The sequence below is a fragment of the Ruditapes philippinarum genome, unplaced genomic scaffold (assembly GCF_026571515.1).
Source record: "Ruditapes philippinarum isolate M1 unplaced genomic scaffold, ASM2657151v2 ctg3294_1_1_1_1, whole genome shotgun sequence".
NCBI lineage: Eukaryota > Metazoa > Mollusca > Bivalvia > Venerida > Veneridae > Ruditapes > Ruditapes philippinarum.
In genome coordinates, this window is record NW_026859939.1 from 134,166 (window position 1) to 153,249 (window position 19,084).

Consider the following 19,084-nt stretch of genomic DNA (forward strand, 5'->3'; position numbering starts at 1 on the left):
AAATTAATGACCCCTGAAGCGGTGATTTTATTTGAACAAACTAAATACAAACTTTGAGATGTTTTATGCCAAATATCTAAACTCTTACTCTTTTGTTTATTTTAAAAGAAGATATTTTAAGGTTATTTTTTCCCTTTCGGTTGCCATGGCAACCAGAATTCTACATGGAATTTAATTATTTGAACAATTTCAAAGGTGGTCACCAATGAAACATTCCTGCGAAGTTTGGATGAAATTGGCTCAACGATTTATGAGAGCTCGTTTAAAATAAACTTTTACGGGTGGACGCTAAACGAAAAGTGCCCACAAAAGCCCATCATGTCACTTTGTGCCAGGTGAGCTAAAATGGAATTCAGTTTGTTCAAATAAAATCCTTTGGGTCAAAATTGACTCCGGCCCGGGGGTCATTTATTATCCTTATATGTATAGATTTAAAACTTAAAAATCTTCTTTCAAAAGCATAACGAGTTGAAGCTTAGATATTTGGCATGAAACATCTTATAGTGTGTATTTAGTTCACTGGGTTTAAGATTGGCCCCGCCTAAGGGATCATTGATCTTTCTTATATGCACATGGGTCATTGATCTTTCTTATATGCACATGGTAAAAAACTTTAAAAAATCTTTTTAAATACCCAAATAGGTAGAACTTAGATATTAAGCATGAAACACCTGAAAGTGGGTGTCTTCTTGTTAAAGAAAATCCATGGGGGTCAAAATTGACCCCGGCCCAGGTGTCATTGATTTTCCTTATATGTATATAGTAAAAATCTTATTAAAAACCCCCAAATTGTTCGAGCTGAAATATTTAGCATGATCGAAACATCTTCTACAGGGGTTTAATGCGAGTCGAACTCGTGACTTATCACTTAAATGTGAAAATAACCTTTCTAGACGACTTAACAAAACAATCAAAATCCCGCGCTTTTGGGAGGTTTCATGTTTGAATGTAGATGTAACTTCCTTATAAAAAAAAAACGGTATAGGCCATGTCTTTTGTTTTTTTTTGGGGTAAAATTTGGACTTGAGTAGATTTTATTGTCTTTGGTATCAACTTGAAAGATTCTCGCTAAAATGCCTGACGATATTTGAAAACAAAGTGGCTAAGTTACCTTTAACAACTTTGAGAAGTTGAGAGAATAATTCTTGGTTATGTTTGACTCTGTATTCTTAAATTGGTGCATCATTAAAAATCAGTCATAACAAAACCTTAAAACAATTTTTCACGTCCTCCCGGGCTCTTTGCCGCTGGTTCTTGTTCCTTGGTCGTGTCAGGGTTGCGTTCTTTCCTTGTTGATCTTGTTTATCATTTTATTAAAAATTATAGCCCCCGGGTCAAAATTGGCCTCGCCCCCGGGGGTCTTTGAGATTTTCCTTTTATGTATATAATAAGTAAAAACTTAAAAAGTCATCTTCTCTGTTTTGACAAATAAGATAGAGAAAAACAGAATCCCAAAAGAAAGCCAAACACGACAAAATTGCAAATGTTGCAGGCTCGGTTTGATTGAGCTTGTTCATGGACGTTACTGCTAATCGCATGTCCCCTAACATCGGCTTAAGCAGAAGGCTAAAGGTTAGATATTAGACATGAAACATTGTGAAGAAGACCTTAACAACGATTATTCAAATTATTGCCCTTGGTTCAACTCCGTCCCGCGAACGGGGGTCTTTGAATTTCACTATGCACATGTTGTATAAGAGAAAAATATCTGTTTGTAAGAAAACCCAAAGAGCTAGAATTTCTATATTTTGAATGAAAAATGTTTAGGTGGATGTTTGCCAAGTTCGTTCAAATGTTAGCCCTGGGATCAAATTCTGCTTTAGGGTCACTCATTTTACAATGACTTACTATATCATATAGGCATCAAGTTTGGCTCCCTTTGATGGAATTAGGTAAATAAGTATGATTTTATCATTTTTAGGGCTAATTTAGATACGTAGAAAATATTTATCTTATATGATTTTTTTATAAATCTTCCTACCTACAAATAACTGCAGTATATAAAGAAAAAAAATTCAATTTAAAAGCTGGTGGAAAATTTAATTAATAGGAAATTTCAAGACATGGTCCTGTTATGAATACTACCCAAATTTTCTTTGGGTTTTATAGGGGGGAATACACCCAAATTTACCCCATTAATTTCTGATAAAATCGAACTAAACTATAAGTTTAAAATTTTTCCTTTTTTAATTTTTTTTCCCTTACCCTGTAAAAGTTTTTTTAAAAGCCGTTATGTCCCATGAATTATGTAGAGCTTCATGGGTAGAAACATCCCAGGGGAAATTTTTAAAAATTTTATCAAAAAATTTTCCCAGTGCTTTTTGAGAAGAAAGGGGTTTTTTTTAAAAAAGTTTAAGAAATGACAAGGTAACACCCTTTTTTTATCTGATAACTGCACAAATTTTTTTAAAAAACAAAAAAAATCCAAAAACACCTAACTTTAACCCCCAAAAGCGCAGCGAAGATTCGACGAAAGTATGGCAATGAAAGGCAACAGTGCGTGCTTCTTAATAGATATGTTAGTCGTTACGAAGTTAAAGTAGAACATGCTTTATGCCAATTTAAACAATATAAAAGCATGTGCTCAATTTGGAGACACTCGCGTGATTTACTTACGGTTGTTGTTAGAATTTGTGTGACACACTTGTTTGTCGAAAGAACAAAACATGTTGGTCTAATTGATAAACAATTTAAAAAAAAAACTGAAATATTGTCAAATTTTACTAACAATAACATATCACACAAACTTTATTTGTTTACGGATTTTCCTAGTCCGTTATCGTCCGCTCTAATATATTACCTAATCAAAAAGGTGTATGATGAACCCATATACTAGAATAATTGAGAAACTAATAACGTGCTTGTTCAATTACTTCCCGGAAATTGTGTTGGGCAAAGTATGTATTAGAACCTGTCAAATTTATCAGCGCTGAAATAGTTTTATATTATAACTCTGACACGTTTGGAGCTTAATTTACCGTCTAGGCAATACATCACATTTCATATTTCAGTCTCGGAGAAATACATTCACATTTTAGTTTCGGACAAAAAACATGACGAACTGCTACAATAAACGAAGGCTTTTATAATATTTGTGAGACAATATTTTGCAAACACATACATGTATTGTATATTGTGAAATATGTCTTTTATATCAGTAGCAAGAAAGGTTTGAATGAAGTTATATTTCTTATTTGACTTTCTACTTTAAATAGTCAAGATATATACAGAGCTCATAACGCGTCACTAATGTTTGCAAAACATAAAACGGTATTGGATTTTCTTTTTACATGGATAATTCTTTTTTATGCCCCCGGGCATATAGTAATTGAACCGTCCGTCCGTCTGTCTACATAACACACTAACTAATCAACACGAAATATAGGATATTGGCAAACTACGGCCTCTTTTTCTTTCCAGTTATTGCCCCATTGCACTTAAAATGAACAATTGGTTAACCTTAAACGGCCAGTTGGATATATTCTGTTATATATTAAGTTTTATCTATACTAATGGCTTCATAATAAATGTACTTACTTAGTACCAAGTAATATAGCTGTGCCATCCATTTTCCCCAGTTATTTCCCTTTTATCACTTTGAAAATAGAACCTTGTATGGTTAACCTATTCAGGCAAGTTAGATTTATCTTAAATATTTTCTAATTACTTTATTTGTTTAATGATATCTTTCATATTTGGTAGGTGGTCCTTAAATGGTCCTCTAATTATAACTTTTTTTATGGAGTAAGGGGTCTCTAGGGTCAAGGTCACTGGTGTAAAAAAACAAACAAATTTAAACATTTTTGCTCATACAGCCCTTATTTTTAGTTTGTATATGTCACGTGATCAATGGAAAGAACATTGGTTTTACGAGCTCATACATATAGGGCCCGTAAGTCTCGTTTACTTTCACTTTCGATTTACCACTTCCGGGTACATCGGCAGACTTATTTACCGTTACGCATATAGGTAACCCGAAGAACTCGAGGGATATAGAAGTTAAATTTGTTTTGGTCCTCTTCAGATTTGAAGGAATGGAAGCACGGGTCAAAAAATGCAGGTAGGTCAATTATCTGACGGAAAAACGAGGGATTTATAGAGTTAAATAAAACTAGTTTATTTTCGGATAGTGACAATTGTTTCGGATGTTTTGTCACGGTAGTGAATTCTAGTTGTTTAGCTTTTAGTATTGTTTTAAAACTACTGATGTGAGAAATTTATTCAAACCATTTTAACTTATTGAAATAAACAATTGAGAAACACTTGAATTCTAGTATATTTTAAAGTTATACAAAATTCGGACATTGAACAGTAATTCGGATATTTCATCCCTTCCATTTTATCAAGATTTCAATTACTTACATTAGTATAATAAATCCAGGTCCCAAGTAAGAGTTTTGATAATTAAATAATTAGATGGATAGATCATAAATTTTATGCAAAGTTTTATAGTATTGTTCCATTTCTAACTATGGAGAATAGTATCAAGGCACTAACACTTATTTTTTTATTCTCTTCCTTTTTCAATTATATATACATGTTAATTTGGTACCTAGCAAATTATGATTGAATTAAAAAAAATGTAATATTTGAATAAACCATTTCAGATGTGTAGACAGGGGGTATATGACAAGTATAGAATATACAGTTGTTCACTATGGACCATTAATCAATAGTTTGCACTGCCTATGATCCTGAAATATCTATACAACAAAGGTAAATACATGTAAAATAATTGATTAATTTTTAGTTGAGATCGGAAAGATAAACAATTATCAAAATATTTTAATAATTTTTGGATTTCACTACATGATAATTGAAAAACAGTCATGTTTCACATTGAAGAAGATCAATATTTTTGACTGTTATATATTACATGTATGTGTTGTTGTTTATCTTTAATGTTTATTTACTTCAAATATGAAATTTTCTGTCAATCATGTCCAGCTTATTAAGACTAATGTAAATATCATTTCTAGTGTTTTACTTGGTGAAATATATTCAGGTCTAACATGTTTATTGATTTTTCATTCTGCAGATAAAAAGGAAAAATATGAAGGAGAATTTGTTCATGAAGACCTTTATTGCAACTACCATCTTCAAGTGCCTTAATTTGAGAATGATATCAGAGAACACACAGTTACAGTGAAATATTAGTTTAATATAAGCCACTGAGAATAGTCAAATGTACTTTCCTGAAGAAGATGAATGACATGCAGCACAAAAATCTTGATGTAAAAGAGTATGTGTTTTATGGTGTTTGACACTATGATTCCATAATGTAGTTATCTTGTTAATGTCACAATGATAGAAACAGAGTAAAATATCCACATTTCATTGCAGTTTTAAGTATTAAAACTAGATGTTCTATAAATACCAAAGTAGAAAACACACCAGAGATAAGGATTTTCATGGAATCACAGTAGAGTCATATGCCATTATGGACATTAAATGATAATGAAGTAAAGATGAAAAAGAAATAGCAAAAATATTATATATCATCTACAACTAATATTGTGAGGTAATCATTTTACGGCTGCCACACGGCACTTGACACCTGCTTTTGTGAAGTACAAAATTCTGGAAACAAAGTAAAGTTACATTGTCCAAATAACTAATAATTAATAATTTCAAGTGCGCATGCTTTCCTGAAGTTTTTCTTCCAGTGGAATATCAGTGTGATATAGTTGCAAAGCAGTGCACTATAAATTGTGTAAAAATAAAAGTTAATCAAACTTATGAACTGTTTTTTTGTTTCTACTATTTGGCATATATTTATAGCAGTGCTTGATCATAAGGGTTCATCTGCAAAATAAGTGTCACTGTGTACTTTAATTCTCTAACAGCAATGGCTAGATTGCTTGAATATGCAAGCATTGACTATAGTAAATACTATGCATGTCATTTGAATTTTGTCTGTCCTGAAATCGAAACAGACACTATCTAAATAATATTGATGAAAAGTTTTTGACAGCTCTTCAATGACTACATTTACACATATGTACATGGTCAAAAGTTAAAAGCATTGACAATTTTGAAACATCCCAATGGGTATATTAATGTACCAGTGATGTAATTGTTTTGTATCAAGTGCAAACCCTAAGTTTTGCTTGTTTTGTATAGATAATTCACTTTTGGTCAAATGTCAACAGGTTCAATACATTATAAAACAGGTAATTTGAAACCCAAAGATGTATATGGTATGTAATAACTGTCCCTCTGACACTAAAATCTTTCAAGGAATGCAGAATTGCAAGTCTTCTCAAATTTTGTGATTAAGAGACAGACTTGGGCTTTCAAGGACTAGCAAGCTAGTGTTTTGCTACAGAATACTCAACACAGACTGATGAATTGCATTAATATTGTTTACTCTGGTATTACTACCTGCCATGTACAATGCAAATCATGGCTTTTCTCAGAGCAGTGAAAGGCTATTACTGGAAGGAAATTTACTCATCTTGCCTCAGAAACAAGTTTTTCTTTGAGATGATTTTTATGATATTTAAATGATGGTTATAGATTACATTACTTTTACAATTGCAGTGATAATGGTGATAGTATGAAATGAAACTCAATCAAGATAGAAACATTTTAATGCAGATCATTTATCTTTTTACCATTTTTGTCACCTTATGAGTCTATTTAAAACAATTTTATCTTAACTGTTTTGAAACTACATGATGCCTGGTTGAAACTGTTTTGGACAGCCATTTGCAGAAGATAAATTATCTTTGAATTATTAAGTTAATACAAAGTTACAAATGACAGGTTATTTATTTCTAACAAAGACAGGTTATTTATTTCTAACAAAGACAGATATTTTGTTTAACATTTTTACACTGACATATATCTTTGAAGTGTCTTCAACCTTAGTTTTTATTAGAATACAAACATTCAGTCAGACAGTTTACACAAGACATGGAGCTTTAAGAAGCTTTAATTCAGTCAAAATCTGTGATGGACTGCCATGTCTCTAGGTACCACTATGTACTCCAGGACTGTGTATGGACATTTCCTTTCAACTATGTCTGGTGGTATCACTATTTGGTTTCTAATCTGATGGTGAACACTCCAAAATAAATCAAGAGCCATGACAAGTACTCAAGATCCAACCATGAAATCACATACCTGCATATAAAGAAAATTTATCATGAGTTGAAACAATAATAATTGGTCAATTCAATCATTTTCATATTGTCATGAATAGAAAATAATGTTGAAAAGGAAGAAACACTTCTTGGTGTCCTATTTTTTGTAGATTTGCTTTGACAACTGATCTTTAAAAAATTGTGATAGTGACTAAGTTCTTTTAACCATTTACTGAACATGATTTAACTAAAAAATATGACACACTTACTTGAGAAAAATACTTTAAACAGTATTTAACATGAATTAACTACATATGCCATACAGTTTGTTTATTTAGCTACACTGTAATTATTTACAAAAACGAGAACATTATCTTATACAAGAATATTTATTTTTCATTAATGTAGTTGAAGTAGCTTTAAGTATATATTCCTTACCAAAACGATTTTACAGCAGAGCATGCATGTGTGTTTACATCGGATACCAGTTGACGTCTTTCAACTCACCACTTTCCTCAGTCTTAATATCTACACGAGCAAAATATTTCATTAAATTTTATGACAATTTAAATTGGTAATATACAGATTGACTGTTTATGCTTTATAAAGATAATAATAATAATAAATAATATTTTCAGTTAGAAGAAAATATATTCAACTAAAACACACTGATAATCATATTGAAACGTTTTATCCGAAATATGCGCTGTCCGAAATTTCTAAACATTATATACTTCTGAGAGATAATCAGGTGGCGCTATAGAAAATTGATAAAATCAAATTCACCAGTCTGAAGTCAGATGCGAATGATGTTGTATCATATAACAAATTTATTAGATTTACATGGACATGAAAAATATTACAACATTTATTGCGATAAACTGAATTCGAAATGACACACCCACCTGAAGATTATACGAAGTTGTCTTTCATTGATACTTGTTCACAAGATGAAACCATTTGCATTTCGTTACAAAACAAAACACTCCAATTTTAACATATCCTTTGCTTTTCCGTGTAAGTTTTACTTTCCCACCGGCATACAAGTATTACCCAATATAGATAAGCAATGTTGTTGATATTTGTTTGTACCCGGAAGTGCAAAATATCGTGAAATCTCGCAAGTCACATGACGAGACTTACATACCCTATTACATTTATTTGCACTTATTGAAATAGGCAATGGAAACTATTGCATGCAAGGTCAAGTCTTTGTAACTGGCGACCTGAACTATAAAACATATAAGGAATCTGATTGTATAGAATTTTAATAGATAACCAATATGGTTTAAAAAAAGCAAAATGAACCCGTGATTTTGTATTCATTCTTCATGCTATTATATTGAAAACATTTTCAATGAAAAAGAAACTGTATGTTGCATTTTTAGACTGTTGATCGAGAATATTGTTTTTTACTTTTTTGACCAAAATTTAGACAACAACTTAGAAAATATTAAAAACAATATTATTATACCTGACCTACCTTACAAAAATTAAAAAAAACTTGTTAAGTGAAACTTATTGGAAAACTGTTCAGAATTAATGTAAATTTATATATTATGCTAAACTTCTGAGAAACTAACACACATTCAATGTTATAAGCTCTCCAGAAGACCTTTGACAATTACTATAATAATTGTATAAGAATAAGTAAAACCCTTACATTTCCATTGTATGTAATGTTTTGTTTGCTATAGATATGTCACATGTTTTATGCATTAGATATATTGAATGAATTGATTATATTCATGTCTAATACAAACGGCGAAGGGAGGAATTCTTCCTTTGGGTTTAGTAACGGGTCATTTAGGTCAAGGTCACAAATGTCGAACATTGATGTTTACTTTTTAACAGGTGTATTATCTTTTTTCTTTTGACAGATTTCTTTTACATAACAGTGGGGTCTTTTTCTTCGGATAGATTTAGGGGTCAGTTGGGTCGAGGTCACCAAAAAAGATGTTTACACTTTTGTTTAATCTTTCTTTATGGTCCGATGTCTTTCATATTTGGAAGGAAAATAAATTGCTCAGTATTCTTTCTTCTGATTGAGGGATGGGCAGTGGGTATGCAAAAACATTTTTTTAAATCGTATATGCTCTTCCTTATCAAAGAAATTTAAAAAGCAACAACAAACACAAATAACAACAAGAAACAGCTAATGCGATTTTCAAGTTCCAACGCTCATTATAATTAAAGTGAACGATAAACTATACGATTTTAAAATTTTAATAAAATAAATTTATTCTATCCCAAAACAAAATGCAAAAGCAAAAAACAATCACAAAAAATTGACGAGCAATCGACACTTCCATATCACAAGTTTCAAAAGTGACAAAGTCATTTACTCGTATAACCGGCTCTAGCAACAACAGTTACAATACATCTGCGACACATGGAGTTAATGTAACGTGTCATTGTCGGAACGAGGATGTTCTGTCATTCCTGGAGCAATTTATACTCAAGAACTTGGAGGTCTTGGCGCAACTATACGTTTACGTACGTGACGTCTGAGCACACCCCATTAATGCTCTAAGGGTGAAAGATCGTCACGGTTACACTTGAAAATTGTTTTGTTGCTTATGTTTCGTTGTGATTTGTGCTGTGTGGAGTCTTGCGTTATTTTGTTGGAAACAGACGTCATTTTGTTGATTTACAAAATGGATGACGATTGGATAAAGTTTAAGACATTCTTATGTAACTTTTAGCATTCAGGTTTTCACGAATGATAACAAGATCCCATTTCCATCTTACACCATAACGCTTGCCTGACAGTGGTTGATTGGATTTACGCATGCATCCTAATATCGTTCCCCATGGCATCTGTAAATCCTAGTGCGACTATCTTTGCTATGTAGCATAAACCTCGATTCATCACCGGAAAAAGCGTTTACCCACTGTTGCCTGGTCCACCGACGATAAAGTGAGCATCGGTTCAGCCTTGCAGTTTGATGACATGGTGTCAGGAGGCAGCCTACGTACTAACATCTTGTCCTGATACCACGTTCACGTAAACAGTTTCTCTGTTTTACAAGATATGGACATCCCGTGTTTTTTTGATAGTAACGACAGCGATGCGCTCTGCAGGCCTTGTTCGATTCCCCATCTGAGATGTTTTATGTTTGTTATCTTTTATAAGTGTAGTAACTCGCCGTCTTGGCGCTGTTCGGCGATCGGCAACATTATCTTGAATAAGAAGAGAAACGGTAACCTTAGATAACTAATAGGGTTTACATCAATTGTTTCGTTAGCGTTGTTCCGTGATTTTGAGTGTTGTTAATGTGGTAAGTTTACATTAATATTGACAAAATCACAAAAAACCGGGCCAATTTTGACACTAGGGGCAAAATTTGAACATATTTGTTAGAGAACCTATAGATGATATTATATACTAAAAAACAAAACTCTAAGCCTTGTACATTCAGAATAGGAGATGTTTCAAGTTTTACTATACATGTATGTACATAATAAAAATCAATGACCCCACAGTGCGGGGCCAATTTTGATCCAAGGGCTGTAATTTGAAAAAGGTCCAACACACAATGTTTCATGCCACATATCTAACCTCTAGCCTTTGTAATAAGAGAAGAATAATTTTTAAAGATTTTACTATATTGATATAAAATTTTATTACCCTTCCAGATTTTTTTCGACTTTTTTGATTGGATATTGATCACCCGAAAGAAATTGATATAACCGAGCCAGACGGGTAATATACACACTAAATTTCCCCGTTTGGTACCTAACGTTGTAAACAACTTGCGCTGAGGTGATGCGCGTACGGTTCGATTTTACGCGGTGTAAATTCCGATTTAAAAGCACTTTTTAACTGTCAAATGATCAATATTTACCAAAGTAGAGTAATGATACATATTACCATCAGTGTCGAAAACAAATATGACATTGTGAAAGCTTGATATTAATTACAAAAAGTGCGTTCAATAGACTACTCCTTTTCTCTTGTTTACTTTCGTAAGGTACGGGAAAAATATGTCATGTATTTATGTGACGTCCATGTTGTGACGAAGAGGTCTCCTAAAGGGAATCTTATTTCGACGTTTCATTTGAAACAGCAATGATTTTTTTAAAAATCGTCTAAACTCGGCAGGGGAAGGGTAATAAAATTATTATATTGGTTTTGGAGTGATATATAACGGCTCGGGTGATATAAAATCTTAACAGGTTATATATCCACATATATCACTCCAAAACCAAAATAACATATAATGTAAAATCTGTCACCCCTACCCTCGGGCGGAGCCAATTTTGACAGAAGAGACAAAATTTGAACACCTTTGGTAGAATACCTATAGATGAAATTATTTACCAAATATCAAAGCTCTAAGCCTTGTTTATTCAGACACGGATATTTTTTCAAGTTTTCACTATATGTTCATAGTAAAAATCAATGACCCCTGGGGTGGGGCCAATTTTTACCCAAGGGCTATTAATTTGAAAAATCCTGGTAAAGGTTTACAAGACAATGCATTGGCGGGCCAAATTTGACACTATTGGCAAAATTTTAACAACCTTGGTAGAGGAACTATAGAAGATATCATTTGCCAAATATCTAACCTCTAAGCCTTGTACCTTTAGACAAGAAGATATTTTAAGATTTTACTATATATAGTGAAAATCAATGACCCCCGGTCTAGGCTGTGTGGGTTTTTACAAGATGTTTTTCTTTTAAATTTATTCTTATTCCATTTGGTTGCCATGACAACCAGATTTCTTCATAGAATGAAGAAAAACTTTGGAAGCCCTTTACTCAAGGAACAATCCTGCCAAATTTGGTTGACATTGGACCAGTGGTTTTTCACAAGAAGATTTTTTAGAATCTATATTCTATATAACACACACGCACACGCACGCACGCGCGCGCACATGCACACACGGAGGTGAATCGCTATATGCCATCGCAGATTTTGTGGCATAAAAAGGATTGTAACTTGAAACATTCTGTGTAGTCTACGTATTGTTCTCTCAGCACATCTCATTTCTCTCGCTACATTGCTCACGCTCGCTACGGCTTGTAACATCCCAATTGCAGGTCCTCTTTTTCTATGCTTGATTTAGGTGTTTTTACGGCATCATTTAATAAAGTGGCCGTTATGAATACATGTGGGTATTGAATGAAAATTTACATTAAACGATAACGCACGATGAAAGCGATTTTTGACTGACAAATCTTGAATGCTCTCAAGCATGAAACTATTATCAAAAAGTACATGTAGACAAAAACTTTATTGTATAATATTCTTGTGGAGAAACTTTCATTTGTGTACAATTTTTAAAATCAGGCATAATTTTAGACGAGCGTTAGAACCATTAATTAGTATACAGTACATCAGCATTTTCCCTATAAAATATATATCAAATTATATACCAATCATACTTGAAATGTAATTATTTGATGTGTTCTGCAAATACTGTTATTTTTAAGAAATTAGTAACTTTTCTTTACGTTTAGATAATTAGTACTATCAAATGAATCGTATACCATTTCTATGATTCATTCTGTTACACGTAGTTTTTATATGTCTTGAACATATCTGATTTGTTTGATTTAAACATATTTCATTGCAACAAAAAAGGAAAGAAACATACATATATGTTAGGATAGTTACAATATAATAGTATAACATGTTTGGCAAAAGGGTTGACCCACAAGTTCTCCCAAAATGAGCAACTAGTCTTCCTTTGATTTTTTACATCCATAGATGCATATTTGTGTGTGTATGGACCATTTTCCTTAAAACTATGTTTTTGTCTTGTATAAATGTAGCTAGCGGGCACAAACATGTCTTGAGATTTCGCCGTTAAATTAGTTGTATCATATGTAAACATATTTCTTGGTAAATGTGCCTGTTGACTATAAGTTTTGCATGCTAACATATAATGATATAATTTCTTCTAGAAAGGTTATAAATTGTTGAAGAATATAGAATTATTTATTAGAAAAATTAAAACAATTTTTGTTAGAAATACGAATGTATCGCAATGAGCTTAACTATTATAGGGATGAACATTTCCAAAAAGAAAATACATGTATATGAATTTTGTGATATCCAAACAAATTAACAAGGTATTTGCTTTGAAATAAGACAATGATTTTTGTGATCTTATGTGACATTGTACGTATTTTGTCTTGAACATGACATGTAAACAGGCTAACATTTACTGTACCGTTTAAATTCAATCAAGGTTCATAGTAAATGTGGGGTTTCTGGTGGTTTTTTTTTCGCAGTACTAAGTTCACTAGCGTCATTGATACGCATGAATACTTCCACATAATTACAAATAAAGGGCATTGTTTCATTAATATACTTTCCATTATTAATCATTTTGAATAACGGTTTAGCTACCTTAAACAGCTTCTTGTTCAAATTACTTTACCTGCTGATCTAGTTTTTCTGTATACTAAACTCGTAAAGATTTATAAAAGAACTGTTGAATTGGAGTACATATCACTTTAAAAGAAATTGCTTGGCACGAATTGTACGGCTTCCAATAAACCTAAAAACACTAGAGAAAGACAACTAGACAACTGACACGATAAAATGGAAACTTAGATAAGTGATGTACCGCAAGTTCCGCTTTTGAACATGAACAACTGATTCTTTTCTGAATAATTATATTTAAAGAAATATCTTTTAGGGATAAAAATAATTAATCGATATGGATAAAAAGACAGTAAACATACAAATCAAATATAGACATTTTTATGTTTTCGGTTTGGTAAGTTTATGCTTAATGCAATTGTGTTTTGCTATATATGCAGTAACATATCATAAAATAATGGAACTGGAGGGAGCATGACTATTTCAGAAAATTTTAATAGATAAAACGTTGAATTCTAATGACGCAAAGCTTTTTCCTGCATTATTATTATTATAGCAAACTGATCGGTGGATAAAAGATGAGAGATGTCTTTGGCCCAGTGTTTCAAGTTGTTGACTTCAAACCACCAGTCCCTAATTGCCGTAAGTTCGAATTCCGACATGGACTTTGGATTAGTTCGTGTAAGAACGTCGGTGTGCCTACTCGGATGCTCGTTTGTGCCTAAAATAATGCACGAAGGGGCATTGGAGATCTTCCTCAACCGATAAAGCTGAAAAGTCGATGTATGACATTTGTTGTGTTGATGTTACGTAAAACCCAACCAAATAAATCGATAAAAAATAAATTTAGAAAGATTACAACAATTTAATTGTAACAATACATTTTGTGACTTTGTGTAACTGCATGCTACTATTTATTATAAATCACAAGCCTTTGGCCCATGCATATCACTGTCCTATCTTTTGATAATTTATTTGTAAATATTGTCTAAGAGTTTGACGTTTTTGATTTGTATCAGATGGTATGTACATACATGTAAAAAAGTATTTAAGCTTTTAATTTTCACCTGGCAGCTGTTATACTGACGCTTACTATCTTAGGAATGTAGTGATCTATTGTGTTAACGTAATGTATAGGAAAATACTTGTAAAAATTGATTGTTTACAAGCAAGCTAATGTATCAGTGTCATTTTTTCAGAGCTATTACAATCTTGGCAAATCGTTGTATTAACGGTTTAAGTTTTGAATTTCAAAAATGCAATAAACAACAAGCAAAGGTTATCCTTTGGTGAATGCATACTTTTCTCTTTTTTCAATGATCTATACATGATTATGTATAGAAGAAAATACCATCATTGAAGTGTAATTGATATTGCTAAATTTTGCAATTAATTATAGTATTAACACGTGCCGTTAATTCTAATATATGTCGAATTTCCGTCAGCTGTTCTATTTAAAATTACCAGATCTTCAAGTCATGCCAAATACAAAAAAACATGACTGATACATACACCGAAAAGAAACAGTTAAGCTCTTGAAAAAAATAAGAAAATGAATATAATCTGCTGATAGATCTTGAAATGATTTTGAATGATTTTAAAACAATTTCTTTCAATAAATGTGAAAAATTAAAAGACTCGTCAATTCATGAGCAACATTCAGTACCTTGTTCTATAATTAGCTTAAGTACGTAATAATTCTAGAAAACACATTTCTATTCAGAATTATGTTATATTAGAAATGTTATGCATCAATATATTTTAAAAAGGTCAGTTTGATCAGCATTTCCTTATTTACTATTCTTACAAAAGGATTTTGCTTATGCAGTACTTGTAGCTAAAGCTTTTAATTTACATTGATTTACATCAAATGCCGGTCATTACACACATGTATAAATAATAAAAAATCATAATTATCTGTATTTATCTTTGTTGACTTTCATTATTGTTTGTTTATGTGGCACGTATTCAAATCCTTTTACTGTAAATGCAGGAGTTCCTCAAGGATCTATTCTTGTTCCTGGTATACATTAATGATATTGTTGACGATTTAAACTCAAGTATACACCTCTTTGCCGATGATACTAGTTTGCACATAATAGTTGACTATCCAATAGCTGCCGCGACAACTCTTCAATCTGATATTGATAAAATTTCAAGTTGGGCTGATAAATGGCTTGTAACATTCAACCCTTCTAAATCGGAAACTATGATCACGTCACGAAAAACAAATATCATCCGCCACTTCTAATGCATGATCAGCCTATCTCCTCAGTAAAGAGTCATAAACATCTTGGTCTTTACTTTTCTGATGATTGCTTTTTAATTCTATCAAAGAGAAGGCTTGGAAAAGAATTCATATCATGAGAAAACTTAAATTTACAGTAGACAGAAGATCACTAGAAGTTATATATCTATCATTCATAAGACCTCTCATTGAATATGCAGATGTAGTCTGGATCAACTGTACACAATATGAAAAACTTGAACTTGATAAAATTCAACATGAAGCCGCCCGTATAGTCTCAGGGGCCACTTAACTTGTATCTCTTCAGGAACTTCAAAGAGAAGTTCTTTGGGAATCGCTCGAAAGCCGTAGACAGAATCACAAACTTATTTTGTTTTACAAATTAAATGAAAAACGGTCTCACTCCAGATTATTTATCGTCCTTAGTTCCACCATCAGTTGGAGAAACGTCTATGTACAATTTACGAAATGCTTCTGACATGCAAACAATACGTACAAGAACTTCTCTTTACCATAATGCATTTCTGCCATCTACTTTGAGAGATTGGAACTTACTATCAACAGAGGTACAAAACTCAATATCTTTGTCCTCTTTTAAAACGCAACTTAAAGGTAATATAAAAAATGCCCCAAATACTATTATATAGGTGAAAGAAAATGGCAAGTCATGCATACACGGCTCCGAACAGAATGTAGCTCTTTAAACCATCACTTATTCAGAAAAAATATGTCTCCCTCACCAAATTGTCAATGTGGTCTCCTGGAAAGTAACCACCACTTCTTCTTTGAGTGTCACTTCTATAATGATATCAGACTCAGACTATTTGATGCTGTTTCTAATATTTGTACTATAACACTTCATACCTTACTAAACGGTGACCAGAATCTTAGCCATGACATTAATTCTAAAATTGTTCAAGCAGTTCATGTATATATACGTGAAAGTAACCGATTTTCATGAGCAAATAATATGGCAACTTGACCTATCCGAATGAATCTTCTTTACCTTCTTTCTTATTCTTTTCAATTATTTATATTCTTTAAAAAAAGATCTTTTGAACAATAGCTAAAATCTTCGATTTTTTTCGTTTCAAATATGTTAAAAATTAACTTCATTGTTTCAAACAATATTGCAAACACTGTCATAATTTAACTGCATTGTGCAAATATGTAGAAAAAGACCTTTATAAGCTTTATAGCTTTCGGCTATAATCCTTTCTCATTCGTGTATCTAATTATTGTAAATGTATTAACAACATGTATTTGTATCATTGTTGGAAATAAACAATGTTTAAACAAAAAAAAAATCCTTTAATAATAAATTCCCCACCTGTGGCGGAATGGTCGCCTTTACGGGTTGAGACATATCAGAATAGCAGTCATCATTTAACTCTAGTGATTGTTAAGGGCGACTAAATGTGTTTGAGTTAATGGACTTTATGAATCTCTTATCTCTAACAGGTGAGATGGTTTTGATACCTGATGTGGCTTAGTTTGTTACACTCGAGGTAAGCCGGAATCATCTTTACCATTTCGGCTCCATATGACTTAAATTATGTTGGTGCGCCGTCAGTATGACGCGCATCTTTCTGACACGCATAATTTTATTAAATTTTCCTTATGATCACCATGTTGTAAAGAAATATAATATGCAGCATCTGTTTATTTTCCAATGAGACTCTATATAACATTAATCAAACAGTTTGTTGTATATTGAAATAACGCCTCATTTATTTTAATTTGTCTGCACTTACTTTACATCATATATTCGGTGTTATAGTTTTACGAATACATTAATTACAAAAATATAACAATAAAGAGTGTGTTTAAATTAAAACCTCTCATAACAATGTAATTAAATTCTGTGATTTACTAGTGCTTTGGATAACGCATTCCCCCTGAAAGCTATAAAATTCATACACAAGCAGTTGTTAATAATTTGTTTAGAACTTATAAGATATTCGTTAAATGGGGTAATTTGTGTCTAAAATTGAATAAAGATAACCCGTTTGAAATTTGCTTACATGTTAAAATACGAAGAAAATATGTTTGTAATAGGATGTAAGTATGTTGGAAAATTTTCTTTTAATAGACAAAGTTGACAGTTATTTATAAATTTCCCTCCTAGTAATATTATCCTTATTGTTTGCAGTCCGACTTCCCCGCATGGAGTTACGGCCATTTAAGTTGCCCAGCAAAAAGGTGATTAAGATCTCTTCAACTATGACCTGCCCTGTTTTTGTTTCTCCTTGCCGCTCGTTCTTGTTGCTTGGTCATGAAGGGATTCCGATCTTTCCTTGTTGATCTTTTTTATCATATTTTGTTGAAAAGTTTTTAAGCTGAGGGACAGGTACACTTTAAAAAATATTTTTCTCTGTTATACTTTCTTTTTGACTTTAAAATTTAGAGTACTTGTTTACTACATTTTAAGGGGTAGATAAGCACAAAAACTCTTTTACTCTTTTTTTCCTTTTTAGCATGTACAATCTGCCTTTAACCGTTTCAAGCATTCATTAAGGTATTTGGTTTTAAAACTTTTAACTATGACCTCACATACGATTTGCAATTTAGAAACCTTAGTTACCTAACGTGCTAACTTAATGTATTAGAAGCTATTTGTAAATCGTTTGTTAACAAGCAAGCAAGCTTATGCATCAGTGCCAAGAGGGAAATAAATTTTCAAGAACCATGACCGTTTTTTGCAGGCTGTTACATTAACATTACAACGCAAGATGAATTGCAAAAACAATAAAAAATAAGTAATTATTATCCTTTGTTTAATGCATATTTTTAACCATTTTTGTCAATACTTGCAAAAAGAATCTGTTTATTTACACGTGTTATAAAATCAATATATTATAATTACTTAATGTCAGCTGTTTTATTTCAACAAACATTGTATAATATACAAAAAACGATACATTTCTATTGGTGCAAGAAACTACTAACAAACATCAATACGTTCTTATTAACTGATCTAGAGTAAATTTAGAAATATTACAGAAAATTGCTTTATACAATATTCTGCAAGAAAAGCGAAAGGTACACAACTAGTTAGCTTAATGAAAACATGCAGTGCCGTAGCTATTACTGAATTCATTAGTTTTTATTATCGCATCTTTATTTAAGAAGCAGAGTGGATTTTAAAGGTGCCATCTGTGTGCACTGCAGTTGTGGCTTGATTTTAAGGGAGCTGCGTTCTGTAAACGTTACGTTTACCTTGTTGATAATTGTAACCATTTTGTTTACGCCTGTTGAAAAACGTGTCGTATTATAGTCCCCCCGTTTTTTGTTTAAATATTGAAAACTGTTGCAAATGATAAAGATCGTGGCTGGTTGTTTTCACTTATCACTATCGTCCGTTATCAGGTCCAATCAAATCAGTTGTATAGTTGGTTTAGTACTGAAAT

At 32.0% G+C, this 19,084-nt stretch overlaps 2 long non-coding RNA genes across 2 annotated transcripts; one reads left to right on the forward strand and one right to left on the reverse strand.

Moving 5' to 3' along the window:
• The first annotated feature begins 3,894 nt into the window (after window positions 1-3,894).
• LOC132758359 (uncharacterized) lies at window positions 3,895-5,543 on the forward strand. Its single transcript, XR_009629564.1, has 3 exons — window positions 3,895-4,060; window positions 4,608-4,716; window positions 5,039-5,543. It is a non-coding gene; the product is annotated as an uncharacterized LOC132758359 (long non-coding RNA).
• A 988-nt stretch (window positions 5,544-6,531) lies between these two features.
• Window positions 6,532-8,238, reverse strand: LOC132758360 (uncharacterized). Its single transcript, XR_009629565.1, has 3 exons — window positions 7,994-8,238; window positions 7,527-7,616; window positions 6,532-7,128 (listed from the first exon to the last, which is right to left on the reverse strand). It is a non-coding gene; the product is annotated as an uncharacterized LOC132758360 (long non-coding RNA).
• Between the last annotated feature and the right edge of the window lie 10,846 nt (window positions 8,239-19,084).